Below are 21308 nucleotides of genomic sequence, written 5' to 3'. Positions count from 1 at the left end.
ACAGTTCAGGTTGTTTATGTGGATCAGGCAGCTGAGCTGTGATGTATTTGTTTATAAAATCAACAACAGTTTGCTCATCATCCTCCTCAAACACAGGAGCACCTTCTACCCACAGGAGGCAGTGTATGTGTGGGCTTCCTCTGTGCTGAAACTCAACTCTGTAAAAGTAGTCAATGACTTTGCCAAGTGGCTCTGCGGGAGATAAGAGTAAATCTCTGAATAATGCTTCAACTCTCTTGTCAAACATGCGCATTGTTGTGACAGGATTGCTTCTCAGGATGTCACACTTCGCTGACCAGTCAAGTCCTTCAAAATTGACTTGTTCACCTTGCTGCCTTGTTATTGCCTCAATCACTTCAGGCCAGCGCATTTCAGCAGCTGAAAATGTGCAAAAGAACGTGGGAGTACCCAACTGTCTGATCATGGCAAAAAGATCTCTTGTTGTTTTCTCCCAATAGGCTGGGGTTCCTCTCAGAGGCTGCATGAATCTCACTGCATCTTTATTTCGCACCAGTTTCTCCACCTCATGTTTATCTTGTAACATGCCTGAGGTTATTTTTCTACCATCTCTGGTCAGAGGCTTTGCCTTCCTTAACTGTACTGTCATGCTGGATGTAGCCAAGTGTATTTCAGTCACAAACTGTGCAAAGAATAAATAGTTTGTGTCTTTGGCAAAACGATCATCAATGCAGAAAAGTCTTGATTTGAAATACCCACTGGGGGATACTTTGATCAGCCTTCTTTCATCAAGTGTGTTTTGGCCTGTAGGAAACTGCACAGGGAAGGCCATGGCCTCCAGTTTAGGTGTTTTGAAAAAACTTATTGGATTGTTTCTCTCTGCAGGAGCAACAGAGTAGATTCCTTCACTGAAACATAATATCTCCTCAGCCACATCAGGGGGCTGCAAACAGGACTCGAGTGCAAAACCACCATTAGTCAGTCCATCTTCTTGCTCTGAATCATCTCTCATCTGTTCATGTGATTGTTCACCATCACAGGGTAACATGTCAATATCCTGTTCATTTTTATTTTGTGCTTCACTCAGTGCATTTTTCTCACAGCTGTCAATTTCCATTAAATCAGCCTCATCATAATCGTCCTCATTCATGTTTTCATCATCATCATCATCTTCATCAGGAAGTGTTGGGTCACACAGCTCAGGATCATCTCTGATGCTCACATCCTTATACTGTGGATGAATCTGCTTGAGTTTATGCAGTGCTTGCACAAGTTTAGACCAGCTTACAGTCTGAAACAGCTGATGACCTTTGTAAGACAAGCGTCTCTTCAGTTTTACTCTCATGACCTGAGAATTAATTCTTAATCGAGGCAACGCTTCAACAGTTTCCTGTACCTCTGATGGGACACAGACCACATTTCCTCTAATGGCTCTTTGTCTGCCTTTGGGAAGAGGAATAATCTTTGCAAATGGTATGCACTTGGCTATGAGATGTCTCTCCAGGATGTTGAGATCAGACAGTTCAGGTGGAATATCAGCAAGCTCCAGTTTATTGGCAACAGCAAGTGCTGGCATGGATCCATTTTTAAGATGATTGTGGCAGGTGTGACAAATCCACTCTCTCTTTCTCTCATCGGGAACATTGCACTGCTCATTTCTGCAGTTTTCATCACAAACATGAACAAACTTTCCTGTCAAACATGTTGCAGCCACATGTGGGTTTTTGACATAATTTGACCTTGTGCAGGGTCGTACTTGGTTTGGAAATGAAGCCTTCAAACAGACAGTACATGGGTATGATGGTCCAACTTTGATTTGTGATTTGAACACAGATATGGCCTCGTTGATTACACTGTTGTCACTCTCTTGGGTTTGTCTGTTCACCCATCTGTATTTCCTTTTTATTTTCATGGCACATCTCATGTTGTGCATAATCCTAAATGCAAGATTACTTTGATACCTGTCTCGCATTAGTTGTTTCATCAGTTGTCTCTGTCTCTCTCTGAATTCAAAGTTTTCTCGATACCTTTTAGTGATGTAGCTTTTTTTCTCCTCTCTGAAATCAGTATTCTCATAGTAACGTCTTTTTATATATTGTTTTTGTTTTTGTCTAACTTTAGCATTCTCACAGTAACGTCTTCTAACATACTGTTGTTGTTTCTGTCTGAATTCTGCATTCTCACAGTAACGTCTTTTAACATACTGTTGTTGTTTCTGTCTGAATTCTGCATTCTCACAGTAACGTCTTTTAACATACTGTTGTTGTTTCTGTCTGAATTCTGCATTCTCACAGTAACGTCTTTTAACATACTGTTGTTGTTTCTTTCTGAATTCAGCATTCGCATGGTAACATCTTTTCATATACTGTTGTTTTTTCTGTCTAACTTCAGGATTGTTTTTATATGCCTTGCTTGTGCAAGATTTTTTCTTTTCTTTGTAATCTTTATTTGAAGCATACTTTTGTCGTTCTTTCCTTTTTTGGTTTTCTTTTCTCTGATTTCTGGGTTTCTCTGATGCCATTAATCTTCTTTTCATTTTGTGCCTTTGTTGTTTATTAACTTTTTTCACTTTTTGTAAAACTATATCAGAAAGGTCACAGGCAGCAACATTGTTTATTGCAGCATTTGATTGACATGAAAAAACATCATTTGATGGAAGCAAATTTAATTCACTGCATAGTTCGTCAGTGGGTATATTAGGAGGTTCATTCTGATCTTCATATGATGTGAACTGAGTCATGTGGACTTCTTTTTGTTTCACCAGTGGCGTACAAATGGACATTTGACAAAAGATGTTCTCAGTCAGATCAGTGGTTGTGTTTCTCCTTGGAGTAGAGGAGTTTGCTTCATCAACAGTTGTATCAGAGTCAGTAGGTGCCACAGTAGTGGCAGCTGTTGGTCTGCAGACTGTGTCTGTGATACTATCACTCAGGTTGACTGTGCTCATACTGTAGAATTGCACAGGCTTCAGTTCATAGGTACAAGAAGGTGATATCTCCATCATTTCATAAGAATCTTGGAGCCTCTTAATCATGTCACTGAGGAGTGTGAATTTCAGCATCACAGCTGTACCACGATTACGTGACCATAGTGCTAGAGGAAGACCACTGGGTGTTCTGGGGTGTGGGTCAAAGAACCCATATTTGCCTGATGTGGATCTGAACACTGCAATACACAATCCACTCATAATCAGTAAGGCATACTGCACATCTGACAACAGGCAGCTCAGTCCTGCTTCTAAGCTGAGAAAGGTATCTACTGCCTCCTCTGGAGGTTCTTCAAATGTCCCATACCGGGAAAGCTGTGTCATGTTGATATGATACATAGACCTGCGAGCATCAACTTTGCCTGGCAGCTCATCGGTTGCCAAATGAATACTTTTGGGGAATCTTTTCTTGGCCTCTTTGTACATCACATCACCTTTATCCAAGACCAGATTAAGGTCAACTGTAGACATGTTTTCATTCTCATGAAGGAATCCAAGAAATGTGAGTGAGTTACATGTGCACTGCTTGTTTCTGGAGTCTCCATATTTAGGATGTGCCTGGCTGTGAGATGCACAGACATGTGTTACAGAGGGCTGGTTTTCAAAGTTCACTTTTTCTGCATGAGATGGTCCTGCCACATCACTGTGACGGCCTCTTTTCACAATATCAGCATAACCCACCTGTGGGGCAATTGAAACCTCATGTTGGTCTCTGTGGTTTACCAGATGTTCATTAAATTCATGCTGCAATCCAGTCTTCACAGCATCTGCATAGGATATCTGTTGTACATGTGCAAGAACATGTTGACCTGCCTGTTTGACACCATCAGCATTGGTCTTTGCAGACACAAAGTCTTCTGCAGAGCTCTGAGGAAAATCACACTCAGCTTGTTCACATGTTGGTACTTTTTGAAACTCATGGAACTTCTTCCAGCGTTGTTTTGCAGCTTGTGACTTTTTCTGCTTTTTTGGCATTTTTACACACCTTTAAGTGTTTCTGTTAGTCTTTAGAAAATGTATTTGAAAAATAAGAGTGGCACACAGCAGATGTTTTCTTTGTCTTTATATTTCAGTTTTTATTTCTCAGAAACAGATGTCTTTGTTTGTTTGACAGTTTGTTCGTCAGTCGAGAGAATAATATGCACTCTCTTTATTGGCTTGGCACAACTTAGCAGCAAGCCCAGAATGAAAAACAGGTAGAGAGAAACTTTAGAAGAGAGAACAGACAGAGCAGGAGAGACACGGCTGGGAAATCACAATCAAACCGTGAATTAGAGTTTTCTTTGTTTGTTCAGTTTGTTCTCAGGTAGAGGCAATATATGCACTCTTTATTGCTTTAATGGCTTGGCGTTTTTCAGCAGCAAGCCAAGAGTGAAAAACAGGTAGAGAGAAAATTTAGAAGAGAGAACAGACAGAGCAGGAGAGACACGGCTTTAAATCAAACCGCAGAGTTTTCTTTGTTTGTTCAGTTTGTTCATAGGTTGAGGCAAAATATGCACTCTTTATTGCTTTATTGGCTTGGCGTTTTTCAGCAGCAAGCCAAGAGTGAAAAACAGGTAGAGAGAAAATTTAGCAGAGAGAACAGACAGAGCAGGAGAGACACGGCTTTAAATCAAACCGCAATAAGATTCTTGGTTTGGCAAAATTTCTCACAAACCACAGAGTGAAATACAGATGGAAAGAAGGCAGAGACAACAGGTGGAGCAGGACAGAGGATAGAGGGGTTGGGGGGTTGGGATGTGAGAGAGAAGACTGGAGATCTGGTCCTTGTTCTTCTTCTGCACACTGTGAACAAAAAACAAGAAAAAATAATAATTTTATTAAAATGATATCACATGGTAATTGTATAAACTAATTGTGACTACTGAAAAAGGACAAAATAAATATACTGCCGTCGGCTGCCACGTGCAAAAAGTTGCATAATTGGGCACTTTTTAAAAGAATAAATATTTAATTAAATTCAGCAATAATATTTTTAAATACAAATATGATTGAGTGAATTGTTAACTAATCACATGTAATGTGCAAAAATGTACGAAAAAAATATTTTAGCCCAATTGTTAAGCTGAACTTATGTGTATTTATTATAAAAATGTGTTTAAAATGTCTAGCACAAAGTTTGAACCCATCACTTTAAAGCTTATATTAGTCAGACTCTTTTTTTTTATTTTGGTGTACTTCTCTAACAGTATGTGCACACCTACCAGGCAAAGCACAGATGTGAGTCAAGTTCCTGAAAGTGTAAGACGAGAAATAACATGTTAGTTGTCTGTACAGTGTTATCAGACTAACAAAAAAACAAAGCCCACACGACATGATACACTGAACTTATAGTCAGCAGGGTAATTATAGAGTAATATAGCACACCAGCTGATACAGCAGCCATTTTATAATTCAAACTAATTAACTGAAGTATTTATTTAAGTACTTATATAAGGCTACTGTTAGACTGTTACTAGCCTTAGCATCGCTGCTAACGCTAGCATTCCTGCTAGCGTTAGCACTTCAGTTAGTGTTAGCACTGCTGGTAGAACTAGCACTCTTACTGTTAAAACTGAGGCACAATGGCAATAATAAATCTCATTTGTTACTTTTGTCTCACTGACCGCCAATAAATATCACAGGAATATCACAGGAATATTCTTTTTGTCAGTTAACAACTGCTAAGGCTAGTGTTAGCACTATAGCTAGCATTAGCATTGAAGCTAGCGTTAGCATTAAAGCTAGCGTTAGCATTCCTGCTACTAACAGCAAAAGTCATGAAGTACTCTTACTGTTAAAACTGAGCCACAATGGCAATAATAAAGCTCATTTGTTACTTTTGTCTCACTGACCGCCAATAAATATCACAGGAATATCACAAGAATATTCTTTTTGTCAGTTAACAACTGCTAAGGCTAATGTTAGCACTATAGCTAGCATTAGCATTGAAGCTAGCGTTAGCACTGCTGCTAACAGCAAAAGTCATAAACCTATATAAATGGTAGCAAAGGTTATTCTTTTTTTGCTTTCTTTATTCTTTGAACTCTGTTGAACTTTAAAAAGACTTGATATGTGAGTTTAAATGTCAAACATGTATTTTTACCATCATAAAATTAAAACAGTGCTGTACTGAATGTATTGTACTTACCACAGCAGAGAGCAAAGCGGAATGACAACCGTTGGTGTAGTGATTAGTTAAAGACCGATGAGGCGTTCAGGTGGTGCTTGGAAATTTGAGCATCAGTTTGAACATCAATAATGAGCATATATATTTCTCTGTCATAGAGAGACAGAGAAAAAAATACACAAGACTCACCAGCATACAAATTGGTACTTTTTCTCTTTATGTCACTCATTCGCTTATACTCAGGAAAGAGGGCAACTGGCATTAAATGAGCAAATAAAAAGTCATCATCTTGAACTGTTTTATGGATTTTATTTTAAGACTACTTTGAGCGTATTTGTGGGGAGATAAACTATACAGACTAAAAACAGAGACATTAAATGAGATTCGATTATTTAAAATGTGGGAAAATACACTACAGACAGGTAGATGCTGTGAGCTTTAATTATCCAGTCAGAAAAGATTATTTTAAAGTCATCAACTGACTCAAACTGCCCAGATCTGAAAAACCTGTGTGGAGAAGACAAGTCCACCAATACACAATCAACTTGAATTTAACAGGGCAATAATTCAGGGCACTATTCAGTTAGCCTATACTAACTACTGACATACTGTTAATCTGTGGCAAAAGCCTGTCAAACCTGTCTTATTGTACCTATTGAAAAAGTTAATCTTACTACAACTGCTTAGATATAACACACATTTTTGATTTAATCTTGGCAGAGAGAGAGAGTGCTCGTTCAGCAGGCAGGTGTGAGCCTGGTTGCTATAGTGACTGCACCCAATGGCTCCATACACACGACACAGACATGCACCTCACTTTTGCTGCTTAAAATGAACAGAAAAGTCAGGCCCAAAGAAATCGTTCCCATATGAAAAGTACAAGTCGTATTGACGAAATTCTTTCACCGTGAGCGACAGCAGCTTCTAGTCTACTGAATTCTCAGTTTTCATGCCTGTGGAGTTTATTATATGGACGTGGTGACAGTGGAAAGACACCATGCTCTTCTGATTTTCAAACGAACCTTCTGAGCCATTTTAACATTAGAGTCTATGGAAGAGTTGGAGGGAGGAGGCTGTGCATTGGTGACATTTACGAAAGAACCATAACACCTAGGACAATAGTAAACACATTGGATGAAAGAGGACAGCGATGGCTACGTTTTGAGGGTAAAATCATACCTGTAGAGCAAACGCTGCGGACACAGCAGCAGTTTTAAAAAAGATTTTAAGATTAATTTTTTTGCTCCTCTCACTCTAGCAGTTGAGCTGTCTCACTCTAGCCCCAACATTCCGTCCCATACACACCCATTATAAACTTTGAAACGGGTGAAAAAACATCATGAAACTTAAACTGGAACTGAAGAAAAAGTATAATAGATATTGAAAAGATAAATACAAGTTGAATAGTTGAATGTCTTGTCTTCGTTTTAAAGTTTGAATGGTGGCTCTATGTCAATGTATGTGGAAGTAGATACAGTTTAAAGAGGAGGAAGTTGAATGAGAATTTGAAGGGTCTCCCCATTGAAATACATTATAAATTTTTGTTGAAAAAAGTTGAATAAAATTAAAAATATAAATGTTAAAAATGAGAAAAATAGAAGCAATGTTGTCCAAAAGAATAGGAATCTAACGGTGTTTGAATGGTTTTTCTAAGTTGAACGGTTTTGAAGGAGATAGATTACAAAAAACGTACGGAATACAGAATAATAATAAAATAGAATAAAGATTAGAAGAACAATACTGTGAATGCTTTTCAAGCATTCACACTAATAATAAAGATTAGAATAACAATACTGTGAATGCTTTTCAAGCATTCACACTAATAATAAAGATTAGAAGAACAATACTGTGAATGCTTTTCAAGCATTCACACTAACTAGAAAGTGCATTTTCTGAAGAAACTGCAGTGTGAATGCTTGAATCTGAATGTATGCACTGAAATGAATTAATTACTGAATTTAAGTTAAAAATCTTGAATGAGATTAAAAAAAAAACCCGAATTTAACCTGAAAACAAAAGTGCTGAACTGCTAAAAGCTGAAGGTTACACAGAAGAAGAAGTTGGAAAAAAGCTGAAAATTTTTTAATTGTAAATTAGAAAAACCTAAGAAATGAGAAAAGAACATTTAGAGTCAGAAAACATCTGAAAGAATATTAAAAGGTCATATTCTTTGAATCACTGAATGAAGAAAATGTGATCCCTCCACTTTGATCCACACAGTTTAAAAAGTTTAAATGTCTGAGCTTTGAAAGACACTGTGTTGGAAAGAGAACAATAATGGCGACATTTTGAGGGTAAAATGATGGCTGTAACACTGTGGACACAGCAGCAGTTGAAAGAGAAGTGTTTAAGATGAATCTTGGTACAGTGGCAGGCAGAGCTCGTTAAGCAGGCAGGTGTGAGCCTGGTTGCTATAGTGACCGCACCCAATGGCTCCATACACACGTACACAGACATGCGCCTCACTTTTGCTCCTTAAAATGAACAGAAAAGTCAGGGCGAAACAAATCGTTCCCAAATGAAAAGTATAGGTCGTATTGACGAAATTCTTTCACCGTGAGCGACAGCAGCTTCTAGTCTACTGAATTCTCAGTTTTCATGCCTGTGGAGTTTATTATATGGACGTGGTGACAGTGGAAAGACACCATGCTCTTCTGATTTTCAAACGAACCTTCTGAGCCATTTTAACATTAGAGTCTATGGAAGAGTTGGAGGGAGGAAGCTGTGCATTGGTGACATTTACGAAAGAACCATAACACCTAGTACAATAGTAAACACATTGGATGAAAGAGGACAGCGATGGCTACGTTTTGAGGGTAAAATCATACCTGTAGAGCAAACGCTGCGGACACAGCAGCAGTTTTAAAAAAGATTTTAAGATTAATTTTTTTGCTCCTCTCACTCTAGCAGTTGAGCTGTCTCACTCTAGCCCCAACATTCCGTCCCATACACACCCATTATAAACTCTGAAACGGGTGAAAAAACATCATGAAACTTAAACTGGAACTGAAGAAAAAGTATAATAGATATTGAAAAGATAAATACAAGTTGAATAGTTGAATGTCTTGTCTTCGTTTTAAAGTTTGAATGGTGGCTCTATGTCAATGTATGTGGAAGTAGATACAGTTTAAAGAGGAGGAATTTGAATGAGAATTTGAAGGGTCTCCCCATTGAAATACATTATAAATTTTTGTTAAATAAAGTTGAATAAAATAAAAAATATAAATGTTAAAAATGAGAAAAATAGAAGCAGTGTTGTCCAAAAGAATAGGAATCTAACGGTGTTTGAATGGTTTTTCTAAGTTGAACAGTTTTGAAGGAGATAGATTACAAAAAACGTACGGAATACAGAATAATAATAAATAAAAAAATAGAATAAAGATTAGAAGAACAATACTGTGAATGCTTTTCAAGCATTCACACTAATAATAATAAAGATTAGAAGAACAATACTGTGAATGCTTTTCAAGCATTCACACTAACTAGAAAGTGCATTTTCTGAAGAAACTGCAGTGTGAATGCTTGAATCTGAATGTATGGACTGAAATGAATTAATTGCTGAATTTTGAGTTAAAAATTTTGAATGAGATAAAAAAACAAAAAAAACAACCTGAATTTAACCTGAAAATAACAGTGCTGAACTGCTAAAAGCTGAAGGTTACACAGAAGAAGAAGTTGGAAAAAAGCTGAAAATGTTTTAATTGTAAATTAGAAAAACCTAAGAAATGAGAAAAGAACATTTAGAGTCAGAAAACATCTGAAAGAATATTAAAAGGTCATATTCTTTGAATCACTGAATGACTAAAATGTGATCCCTCCACTTGGACCCACACAGTTTAAAAAGTTGACATCTCTGAGCTTTGAAAGACAAGATGTTGGAAAAAGAACAACGATGGCGACGTTTTGAGGGTAAAATGATGGCTTTAACACTGTGGACACAGCAGCAGTTGAAAGAGAAGTGTTTAAGATGAATTTTGGCAGAGTGGCAGAGAGAGCTCGTTAAGCAGGCAGGTGTGAGCCTGGTTGCTATAGTGACCGCACCCAATGGCTCCATACACACGCACACAGACATGCACCTCACTTTTGCTGCTTAAAATGAACAGAAAAGTCAGGCCGAAACAAATCGTTCCCAAATGAAAAGTAAAAGTCGTATTGACAAAATTCTTTCACCGTGAGCGACAGCAATGTCTAGTCTACCAAATTCTCAGTTTTCATGTCTGTGGAGTTTATTATATGGACGTGGTGACAGTGGAAAGACACCATGCTCTTCTGATTTTCAAACGAACCTTCTGAGCCATTTTAACATTAGAGTCTATGGAAGAGTTGGAGGGAGGAGGCTGTGCATTGGTGACATTTATGAAAGAACCATAACACCTAGTACAATAGTAAACACATTGGATGAAAGAGGACAGCGATGGCTACGTTTTGAGGGTAAAATCATACCTGTAGAGCAAACGCTGCGGACACAGCAGCAGTTTTAAAAAAGATTTTAAGATTAATTTTTTTGCTCCTCTCACTCTAGCAGTTGAGCTGTCTCACTCTAGCCCCAACATTCCGTCCCATACACACCCATTATAAACTCTGAAACAGGTGAAAAAAACATCATGAAACTTAAACTGGAACTGAAGAAAAAGTATAATAGATATTGAAAAGATAAATACAAGTTGAATAGTTGAATGTCTTGTCTTCGTTTTAAAGTTTGAATGGTGGCTCTATGACAATGTATGTGGAAGTAGATACAGTTTAAAGAGTAGGAAGTTGAATGAGAATTTGAAGGGTCTCCCCATTGAAATACATGGGAAATTTTTGTTGAAAAAAGTTGAATAATTTTAAAAATATAAATGTTAAAAATGAGAAAAGTAGAAGCAGTCATGTCCAAAAGAAGAGGAATCTAACGGTGTTTGAATGGTTTTTCTAAGTTGAACGGTTTTGAAGGAGTTAGATGCCAAAAAACGTACGGAATATATAATAATAAAGATTAGAAGAACAATACTGTGAATGCTTTTCAAGCATTCACACTAATAAAGATTCGAATAACAATACTGTGAATGCTTTTCAAGCATTCACACTAATAAAATGGAATAATAAAGATTAGAAGAACAATACTGTGAATGCTTTTCAAGCATTCACACTAATGAGAGAGTAACTCTCTCAAAGCGACCTTGATGAAAACTGTGTTAATATTGTTTTTAAAAAAAACTTTTATTCCACAATGACTAAAAAAATAAATAAAATAAAAGCTTTAACATTTCTTCCAGCTTTTTGTAATATACTTTCACGACATTGCCAAGGAATCAAGGAATTATGGAGCTTCATTCTCTTGTTTTCCTGTTTTTCCTCTTTTATTTATCCTCCATATTCCTTCAGGGATGACAGCTAAGTATTTGCAATGAAGGCTTCTCAAAAAGAACTAAGCAAAACATGACAATAACTCTCTATAATACGATAAGTAGCTTAGCTAACCACTTTGCTGACACAACCTCTAAACTGGTCTCCCAAATCTGTGGCTTCAACTTCAGGGCTTCTTGTGTCAAATCAAATTCTGGCATTAACAGGGGTGGGATTTAATAAGTTTTCTTCGTCCCACTCCTTTTTCAGGCAAGTTTTGTTTTTTGTTTTGTGTATTTTATGTTCAATATAGGTATTTGTTGTGCCTGAAAATGAATTAAAAAAACAAAAAAAACCAAAACAAAAACAGGCAGAGGTTTGATATTAAAGCCCCCGGGTGATGCAAGATTGGGTTTGAAAAATGTTTGCAATTAATGTGTGCAAAAGCATAGCTAGTGTTGCTTTGTAATTCAGTCCAGTGCTTAATTTAATACACTGGGGCTGCTTTCAGTATTGGTGTTGGCAATCTAACTTTAGGTTCATCGGGCTGTGGATAGCACAGCTACTAATCAACACGTTGGCCTGTGGCAGTGGGGCTGTGCAGAAACTGGGCCAACCCTTAAGTACAGTGACTCATTTAAACCAAAGACAGAGCAGCTCATGAACAGCACAACACACACGATTGTTCACTGCCTGATTTTACATGATTCAGTGTGTACGACTACATGTTCAAATGTAGCCTGCTGTGTTATCTGATGTAACATATAGCCAGTGTCAAGTCAAACCGAGTAGGAGGTGGAGAGCCCTGAGGGAAAAAGTAAACGTGACAGACTGGAGGGCGGAACTAATCTTGTGTCTGGGTTTCTGTCGGGAAGAAAAAGAAAGGCGAACTGGGAAGCAATAGGAAGGTGCCACTTTCGGGAAAAGCCCAGCATAATTCCTTCAATAAATTGTCGCCAACATGAATATTGTGTGGAACTGAAGTATCTACAAAGCCAGGGAGGCAGCCGGTAAGGGAATGGTTGCTGACTATGGTAAAAGACTTTGAAGCGAGTTGCTAAAGAATCGCGGCTGCCGCTAGCTTACGTAGCATTAGCACTGTGCCGTGAGTTGGTTGCCTGTTTACGAGCGGCACCATTGTTTATTGTTGGTCTGCATATGGAAGACTGTTAATGCTTGCATATGGTTAAGAGAAGCTGGTTATAAATACTATTGTTATTGCTCAAGTTCTAATGCAGATTGATTATTTAATTTAGCACTTTAATAGAAAGCAGTATTTCTCAAGGTGTATGTACAATTGCTAGTGAATTACATAATTTGAGCATTTAAAAATACTCAAGTAAATATTGTACTACAAAGCTTGCGCACTGCATTGATGTGTTTAAAAAAGAAAATGTGTTTGGGATTGTTTACAATATTTGCAGATGTGTGATAACAAACATAATTTGTATTTTGGTTTTTTGGTTTGTATTTAAAGGTTTTTCACCTATGGCTGACTGTGGCCGAAAAGAAGATTAAAGAAAAGGAAAACAAAAGATCTGCCTGGTCATTGAGTGAAACCCAGTTAAACACCTGTGGTAGATGCATCAATCCCTTTCAAGCGGGGAAGCTGCACAAACTTAGAGAGCTTGACAGTGAAAAACCGGGAAATCAAATCTGGGAAAAATGACCTGGAGTCCTGGGATAAGGGAATAATTAGTGCAAAGAGGAAATTCGGAGAATCCCTCAAGTTGCATGTGCCATTCCCATTAGTAAATAAACCCCAGTTCAAGCCTGAGCACACAAAAATGGCAGACCAAGCTGCTGGAAAGTCAGTTGAACAACTCAAAGGAGTGAGGGCAACAGCCAAGAGATCATTATCTCGTCTGGTTAATAGCATTACGAGGACGCATGAGGATATGACTGAAGAAGAACTCAAAGACAGTTTCAATAGACTGACAATGGAAGCAGAGAAAGTCATGGAGGCCAATGATGATCTAGAGGCCGGTTTCATCACGGAGCTAGAGGCAAAGCCTGACACAAGTGAAGCAGCTGTGCTGACAGAACAGCAGAGAGCCGACTTAGCAAAGACTGCAAGTGAATGTGAGTTAAAACTGAAGGAAATAAAAACCCTAGTCAGAGAGGCTCTCTGGGCCAACTTTGGAAGTGCAGAATTGTCCACAGCACTACAGGCAGCAGAGGCTGAGTGTGATCATGTTGCTGCCATTACGCCTGACGGTAATTATGAAGTGTATGATTTCGTTCTTGGCCACCTGAAAGAATTGGTGGGAGTGGCAAAGGAGAGGTATAGCAAGTGGAAGCATTGGATCCCATCAGGTATTCGGAGAGATCTTCAAAGCAACATACAGAGGCTGGAACTCGGCATCCCCAGGCTGGTTTCCAGAAAAGCTGACTTTCTGGAAATGAGAATAAAGGAGGATGCCGATCACCTGTCATCATTGCCAGTTACCTCCAGCTGCCCCATGCCAATCATCAAGCTGAAACCAACAGCACTTCCTAAGTTTCTTGGAAATAAACGAGACTTCCACAGATGGAAGAAGGAATGGGAGGTTCTTCAGGGGCAGGCGGAGCCATCTGGTTCGAAAGAGATCAAAAAGTTTCAGCTACTTGATAGTGTGGATGAGAAAATAACGAAAGAACTTCGACTCACCACTTACAACACTGCAGACGACATCTTTCGTGTTTTGGAGAATCGGTTCGGCAATCAAACATCAATTGCTATTGAAATAGTGGAGGAGTTACAGAGGATGCCAGCTGTTAAGAGCCACCAGCCAAGAAAAATAGTGGAATTAATTCAAGCTGTGGAGAAAGCGCTTCAAGACCTGGTTGACCTTGGTGACACGGGGGCCATAAAAAACCCACTGGTGACAAAGTCAATCGAAAGTAAACTTCCGGAAACACTCAAAAAGGAGTGGCTTATTTATGTTGCTGACAGTAGAAACACGGTCACCCCAGAAAAACGATTTGATAGTCTTCTGGAATTCCTCAAAGAGCAAGAAACCATATATGAACAGCTTGATCATCTGAGAGAGGAAGAGCCAAGTAAGCGAGAAAGAGTGGAGCTGAAACATTCCAGAACCAAATTCACCAAATCAGGTAGTGATGAAGGGTGTGTGGTCTGCGGTGATGGAAAGCATAAAAAGAAACTCTACTTCTGCAGGCAATTTAAGACATTAAAGCTTGCAGAAAAGAAGGCCGCAATTAAGAAACTAGGCGCATGCTGGAGTTGTCTCGACGTTCATGACAAAGGGTCATACTGCAAACCCACTTATCTGTGCAAAAACCCAGGCTGCAAAGAAGCACACGCTGCGGAGCACCATTACTACCTATGCCCTAATGCTGAGGTGAGGAAGGGAAGTGCAGCAGGGAAGCAAAATAGATCTGATCCAGAGGGAGGAAAGGTCAGCAGGAAATGTACAGAGGATCAGGAGGAGTTCCTCAGAAAACTGTCACCTGAACTGGCAAGAGAATGCAGGGATGCGTTTTCAAACACTGCATCTAGGACATGCAGCACCACCAAGGAGCAGCCAAGCCTCCTATTTGAAGGTGGGCTTCGAGAGCTGCCAGTAATCATGATGCTCCTTGAGGTCACAGCTAATGCTGGGCAAAAGATTGGGACATTAATTGACCTGGCTTCTGACACCAACTATATAACCCACAGGGCTGCAAGCAGTCTTAACCTAAGAAGTGAAGAAATCACTCTGGTTGTTCATGGAGTAGGGGCAATGAAAACGCACGTGAGAACAAGGCGGTATCTTTTAAAGATCCGAGTCAGAACGCCTAGAGGCACCCTTAGGTCACACCAACTGGTCTGCTATGGACTCGACAGCATAGCAGAAGTCCACAAACATGTCACACCGAGTCAGCTACAAAGGTTCTTTCCGGATATACCACTCAACGATCTTGTAAGACCGAAAGACATTCATCTGCTTATAAGTCATAAAGAAGGTCGGCTAGCGCCTCAGAGGAGCAGAGTCATCGGTGACCTTGTGTTATGGGATGGGCCACTTGGAAAGACAGTTGGGGGAACTCACCCTGAGCTCTTCGAGGAGCTTACTGTCTCTGCCCACATGTCCAAGACACACTTTGCCAGGTCAATGAGAGCAGCAGCTGTCAAGTATGAGGAGCTCATTGGCGAGGCCTCGGACCAGTCTTCAACAAGGAAGCATGTTCCTGCTAAGCTTCAGAGGTCAAGTACCTCAACCACCAGTCGAGGATTCTTAGAGTGGTGGAAGTGGGATAGTATTGGTGCTGCATGTGAGCCAAAGTGTGGGGGTTGTCGTTGCGGAAATTGCCAGCCAGGTGGGAAAGAAATGACACTGGCCGAGGAGAGAGAGCTTGAAATAATAAGAGAAGGACTCACCTATGTCACGGGTGATGGCCACAGCGACGAGCCACACTGGCATACCAGATACCCTTGGGCTGAAGATCCAGTATCCTTACCAGATAACAAAAAAGGAGTTGAGAGCACATTCCTCCGGACAGAGAAACAATTGGCCAAGGAGCCTGAATGGAAAGCTGCTTATGCCGCTCAGGTGCATGACATGGTGGAGCGTGGAGCCGCAGTCAAGTTGTCCAAGGACATGATCAGTAACTGGGATGGGCCAGTGTGGTACGTGAGCCACCTCATTGCTCCGAATCCCCACTCTGTTACAACTCCAGTGAGGCTTGTGTGGAATAGCAGCCAGAGGTTTAGAGGTGTGAGCTTGAACGACCTGCTAATAAAGGGTCCAGATGTCCTCAACCAGATTCGAGCAGTTCTCCTCAGATTCAGGGGCGGAGTGTACGGAGCCCTTGGTGACATAAAAAAGATGTACAATTCAGTTTGGTTAGAAGACAAAGAGATGCATCTGCATAGGTTCCTCTGGCGGGACTCTGAGGATGACGAGCTAGAGGAATATGCCATCACAAGGGTGAACATTGGAGATAAACCGGCAGGATGCATTGCACAGCTGGCAATGCGTGAAACTGCCAGCCTTTCTACCTTTTCCCACCTCAAGGAGGAACGTCGTGTACTCCAGCAAGACAGCTATGTCGACGACATCCTTACCTCTCACAATGACATGAACCAACTAAAAGTCATTACGGAGAACATTGAGCAGATCCTAAAGGCTGGAGGATTTGAGCTGAAACCTTGGGTCTTGTCTGGTCAAAGTGGGAGGAGGAAGCGCAATGACGAGGGTGAGAAAACAAGAATGAAAACCATTGTCCTACCAAACCAAATGCGTGACGAAGAAAACAAAGCTCTTGGTCTGGGTTACATAGTGGAAGAAGACAAGCTTCATGTCATGGTAGCAATCAACTTCTCCAAGAGGAAGAAAAAGATGCGAGTTGGCCAAGACCTTGCCCAGGAGCAGATTAAGACCCACACGCCAAACCCACTGACGCGAAGAGAGCTTCTCAGCCAAGTGTCAGGGTTGTATGACCCAGTCGGTTTGGTCACTCCTGCAAAGCAAAAAGGAGCAATCTTAGTTCGCAGGGCATTCCAAGAGACAAAAGTAGAAAGCTGCTTGGTCAAGGACACTTGGGATATGGCGCTCTCAGATGCCCTGAGGGAGGACGCCATTAGGATTTTTGAGGAGTATGCCCAGCTCAGCAAAGTCACATTTGCAAGGGCGCTAACTCCCCCGTGCTTCACCGAAGAACCCTGGGCAATTACTTTCTCCGATGGAAGTGAGCAAGCCTATGGGGCAGTGTTGTACTTAAGGTGGAATTCAGATCAGGGCCCAATCATCAGGTTGGTGGAGTCCAAAGCTAAGTTAACACCATTGGACCACAAAGGGGATGTTGTCAAAGCAGAGCTGTGTGGGGCAGTGTTTGGCTCACGCCTAAAGAAATACTTTGAGGCGCAAAGCCGGATTCAGGTTGAGAGGTGGTATCACTTTGTCGATAGCCAAACCGTCATTGGGGCAATACAGCGGGAGAGCTATGGGTACCAGACCTTTTTTGCAAATAGGATTGGAGAAATACAGAGCAGCACAAGGATTCAAGATTGGTGGTGGGTTCCTGGCCCTCAGAACATTGCGGATGTAGTCACAAGAGGAGCTAGTCCCAGGGATCTAGATGAAGACTCAGAATGGCAAAATGGTCCAAAGTTCTTGAGTTTGCCGGTGTGCGAGTGGCCAGTCAGGTCAGCTAAAGAGTTAGCCGCCACTGCCAAAGAAAACGTCAATAAGCTGCAAAGAAAGGCGTTTGTCGCTGCCTTGACAAGGGCCGAGATAAAAGGGCAAGAAGAAAAGCGAAGTCGGGCTGCTGAGGCCCAGGGAGAGCAGCGAAGGCCACCTGCGGGGTCAGTCATCAAGAACCTTGTAGATGTCAAGCGGTTCAGTGACCTAACTCGATTAGTTAGATCAGTTGCTTGGACTTGGAGAGCAGCTAGAAAGTTTCTTGGGGGACATCCAGCTGCTAATGACCCAAAGTGGGAGGCAGGCCCGTTGGTAGGAGTAATTTCGGTGAAGGAACGTGAAGATGCCCTAAGAGACATCTTCCTTGCAGCACAAGACAGCGCTGTCTTCCCAAGCACTACTACAGATAGACTGGTTGTATACAAAGACCCAAGCTCTGGGCTCTTTGTTTGTGGCGGCCGAGTGCAAGCTTTTAAGAAAGACCAGGTTAGTGTTCCCATCTTGGCTTATGATGCTTGGATCTCTACACTGTTGGCTCGGGAGGCCCACAATGAGAGTCATGAGGGAGTTGCTGGGACCCTGCTCAGAATGAGGAAGAAAGCGTGGGTCATAAGAGGGAGAAGGATTGCTCAAAAAGTTGTGGATGGTTGTGTGGTTTGCCGGAAAGCAAAAGCACAGAGTTGCCGGCAAATAATGGGCGACTTACCTCCGGAAAGAACTCAACCTGCTTTACCTTTTGAGTTCACAACAGTGGATCTCTTTGGACCCTACCAAGTGAAGGATGACATCAAGAAAAGAGTCATGATAAAGGTTTGGGGGGTTGTATTCTGTTGTATGGCCAGCAGAGCGATTCACACGGAGTTAGTAAATTCCTTGTCGACTGAAGGCTTCTTAATGGCTTACCAGAGATTTACAGCAATTAGAGGACATCCAAGAAAGATCTGGTCAGACCCAGGTACTAATTTCGTAGGAGCAAAGTCTGTCTTGAAGGAACTTTACGGATTCTTGGAAAGTCAGAATAAGTTTGTCTTGGAGGAGACTGCAGCAAAGAATGGAACAGAGTGGATGTGGAAAGTAAATCCGGCTGATTCCCCACATAGAAATGGAGCTGCTGAGGCTGCCGTGCGCATTGTGAAGAGAGCACTCCAGAGTCTTGGAAGGGAGTCTGGGCTAAGTTACAGTGAGTTCCAGACAGCTCTTCATGTGGCAGCTAACCTTGCAAATGACCGCCCGATTGATGCCAGAGTACAGAGTCGGGAAGGTTGCATTCATTATGTCACACCCAACAGTCTTTTGCTTGGTCGAGCATCTCAAAGTGGGGACTTCAAGATGTTTGACTTTTCCGTTTACCCCTATAAGAGACTTCAAGCAATCCAGGCAGAAGTGAGCAAGTTTTGGAGGTCCTGGAGCCAACTTGCTGGCCCTAATTTGTTTGTAAGGAGCAAGTGGCACACTGCACACAGAAATGTCACTGTTGGAGATGTCGTCTGGTTAAGTGATCAGAATGCGCTGAGAGGGCACTTCAAAATGGGCATAGTTGTCAGCACTAATCCAGACAAAAAGGGTATTGTGAGGGACGTCAATGTCCGGGTATGCCCAAGTTACAGTGGTTCTGTGGCTAGGTCCTTGAGGGCGGAGGACTTAAGCTCTGGTTCAAGGGGAGCGACTCCGGTGGCTCAAGCTACCATCCTTCATAGAGACGTCAGACGTCTAGTTGTTCTGTTACCTGTGGAGGAGCAAAATGGGACCAAGTCGTCAGTGTCATGCTTAAATGGGATGAGTTAAACTGCGGTTTGCTTGTGTACTTGGCGATTGCTTGTGTACTTGGCGATCTCCTGTGTTCCAAGGGAAGATCGAGTGGGAGGTGTCAAGTCAAACCGAGTAGGAGGTGGAGAGCCCTGAGGGAAAAAGTAAACGTGACAGACTGGAGGGCGGAACTAATCTTGTGTCTGGGTTTCTGTCGGGAAGAAAAAGAAAGGCGAACTGGGAAGCAATAGGAAGGTGCCACTTTCGGGAAAAGCCCAGCATAATTCCTTCAATAAGTTGTCGCCAACATGAATATTGTGTGGAACTGAAGTATCTACAAAGCCAGGGAGGCAGCCGGTAAGGGAATGGTTGCTGACTATGGTAAAAGACTTTGAAGCGAGTTGCTAAAGAATCGCGGCTGCCGCTAGCTTACGTAGCATTAGCACTGTGCCGTGAGTTGGTTGCCTGTTTACGAGCGGCACCATTGTTTATTGTTGGTCTGCATATGGAAGACTGTTAATGCTTGCATATGGTTAAGAGAAGCTGGTTATAAATACTATTGTTATTGCTCAAGTTCTAATGCAGATTGATTATTTAATTTAGCACTTTAATAGAAAGCAGTATTTCTCAAGGTGTATGTACAATTGCTAGTGAATTACATAATTTGAGCATTTAAAAATACTCAAGTAAATATTGTACTACAAAGCTTGCGCACTGCATTGATGTGTTTAAAAAAGAAAATGTGTTTGGGATTGTTTACAATATTTGCAGATGTGTGATAACAAACATAATTTGTATTTTGGTTTTTTGGTTTGTATTTAAAGGTTTTTCACCTATGGCTGACTGTGGCCGAAAAGAAGATTAAAGAAAAGGAAAACAAAAGATCTGCCTGGTCATTGAGTGAAACCCAGTTAAACACCTGTGGTAGATGCATCAATCCCTTTCAAGCGGGGAAGCTGCACAAACTTAGAGAGCTTGACAGCCAGAGTCCGCCCTATTCTCTCTCGGGCAAACACAGAGATGTTCATGCATGCTTTTATTACCAGTCGCATTGATTACTGCCCTGCTCTCTGGTCTTCCTAAAAAGAATATTTCAACTTTACAACTTTTACAAAACTCAGCAGCTCGTGTGCTGACGGAGACCAGAGGGCGGGCCCACATTACACCGGTTTTAGAATCGCTGCATTGGCTCCCCGTGTGATTCAGGATCGATTTTAAAGTTTACAGTATACTGCCATCACTACAATATACTTTTATTGGTTTTTAAATGTCTTAACCCTTGTGTGGTGTTCGTATTTTTGTTACTCAGCCAGTGTTCATGGGTCTGGTGGACCCGCTAGAGTTTTGGCTTTCCAAATTAACACTATCAAACAATTTTATGTTAAATTACTAAACAGATGTTTAGTTCATCCCAATTACAAGACATATGAACAGCAAACATGGTTAATTTTTTCCCTTTACCTTTGTTAGATCACATTTATGAATTAATGTGCTTCTCGTTTTTCTTTTATATAAAATGTTATAAATAAATCAGTTATAATCAAGTGGAGTGAGTGGAAAGACACAACACATTTACACGTGAAAAAATAATTAATTGTTTAATTTTTCTTTTGAAAAAAACTGAACACGGGTCTCACAGACCCGAACACCATACAAGGGTTAATGGTCTTGGGCCTTCTTATCTCTCAGATCTGCTTTTACCCTATGAACCCTCGCGGACCCTGAGGTCCTCTGGTACTGGCCTTTTGATTGTCCCTAAAGTCAGGACACATACTCACGGAGAGGCAGCGTTTCAGTGGTATGGTCCTCGTCTGTGGAACAGCCTGCCGGAGGAGCTCAGGGCCGCAGAGAACGTACATGTTTTTAAGAACAGGCTCAAGACCCACCTTTTTAATTTAGCTTTTACTTAGCGTTTATTTATTTTATGCTTATTTATTCTATCCTGTTATTCTATTATTAATTTAGGCTTTACCTAATATTTACTGATTTTATTCTTATTCATTTTTTAATCTTCTTACTCTATTTATATTTATATTGTATCCCACTCTTATTTTTT

Source organism: Diplotaxodon limnothrissa, linkage group LG7 (assembly GCF_057381915.1).
Source record: "Diplotaxodon limnothrissa isolate DT_005_m linkage group LG7, D_limnothrissa_male_GT1.1, whole genome shotgun sequence".
Classification (NCBI taxonomy): Eukaryota; Metazoa; Chordata; class Actinopteri; order Cichliformes; family Cichlidae; genus Diplotaxodon; species Diplotaxodon limnothrissa.
This window is presented reverse-complemented; position numbering follows the sequence as displayed.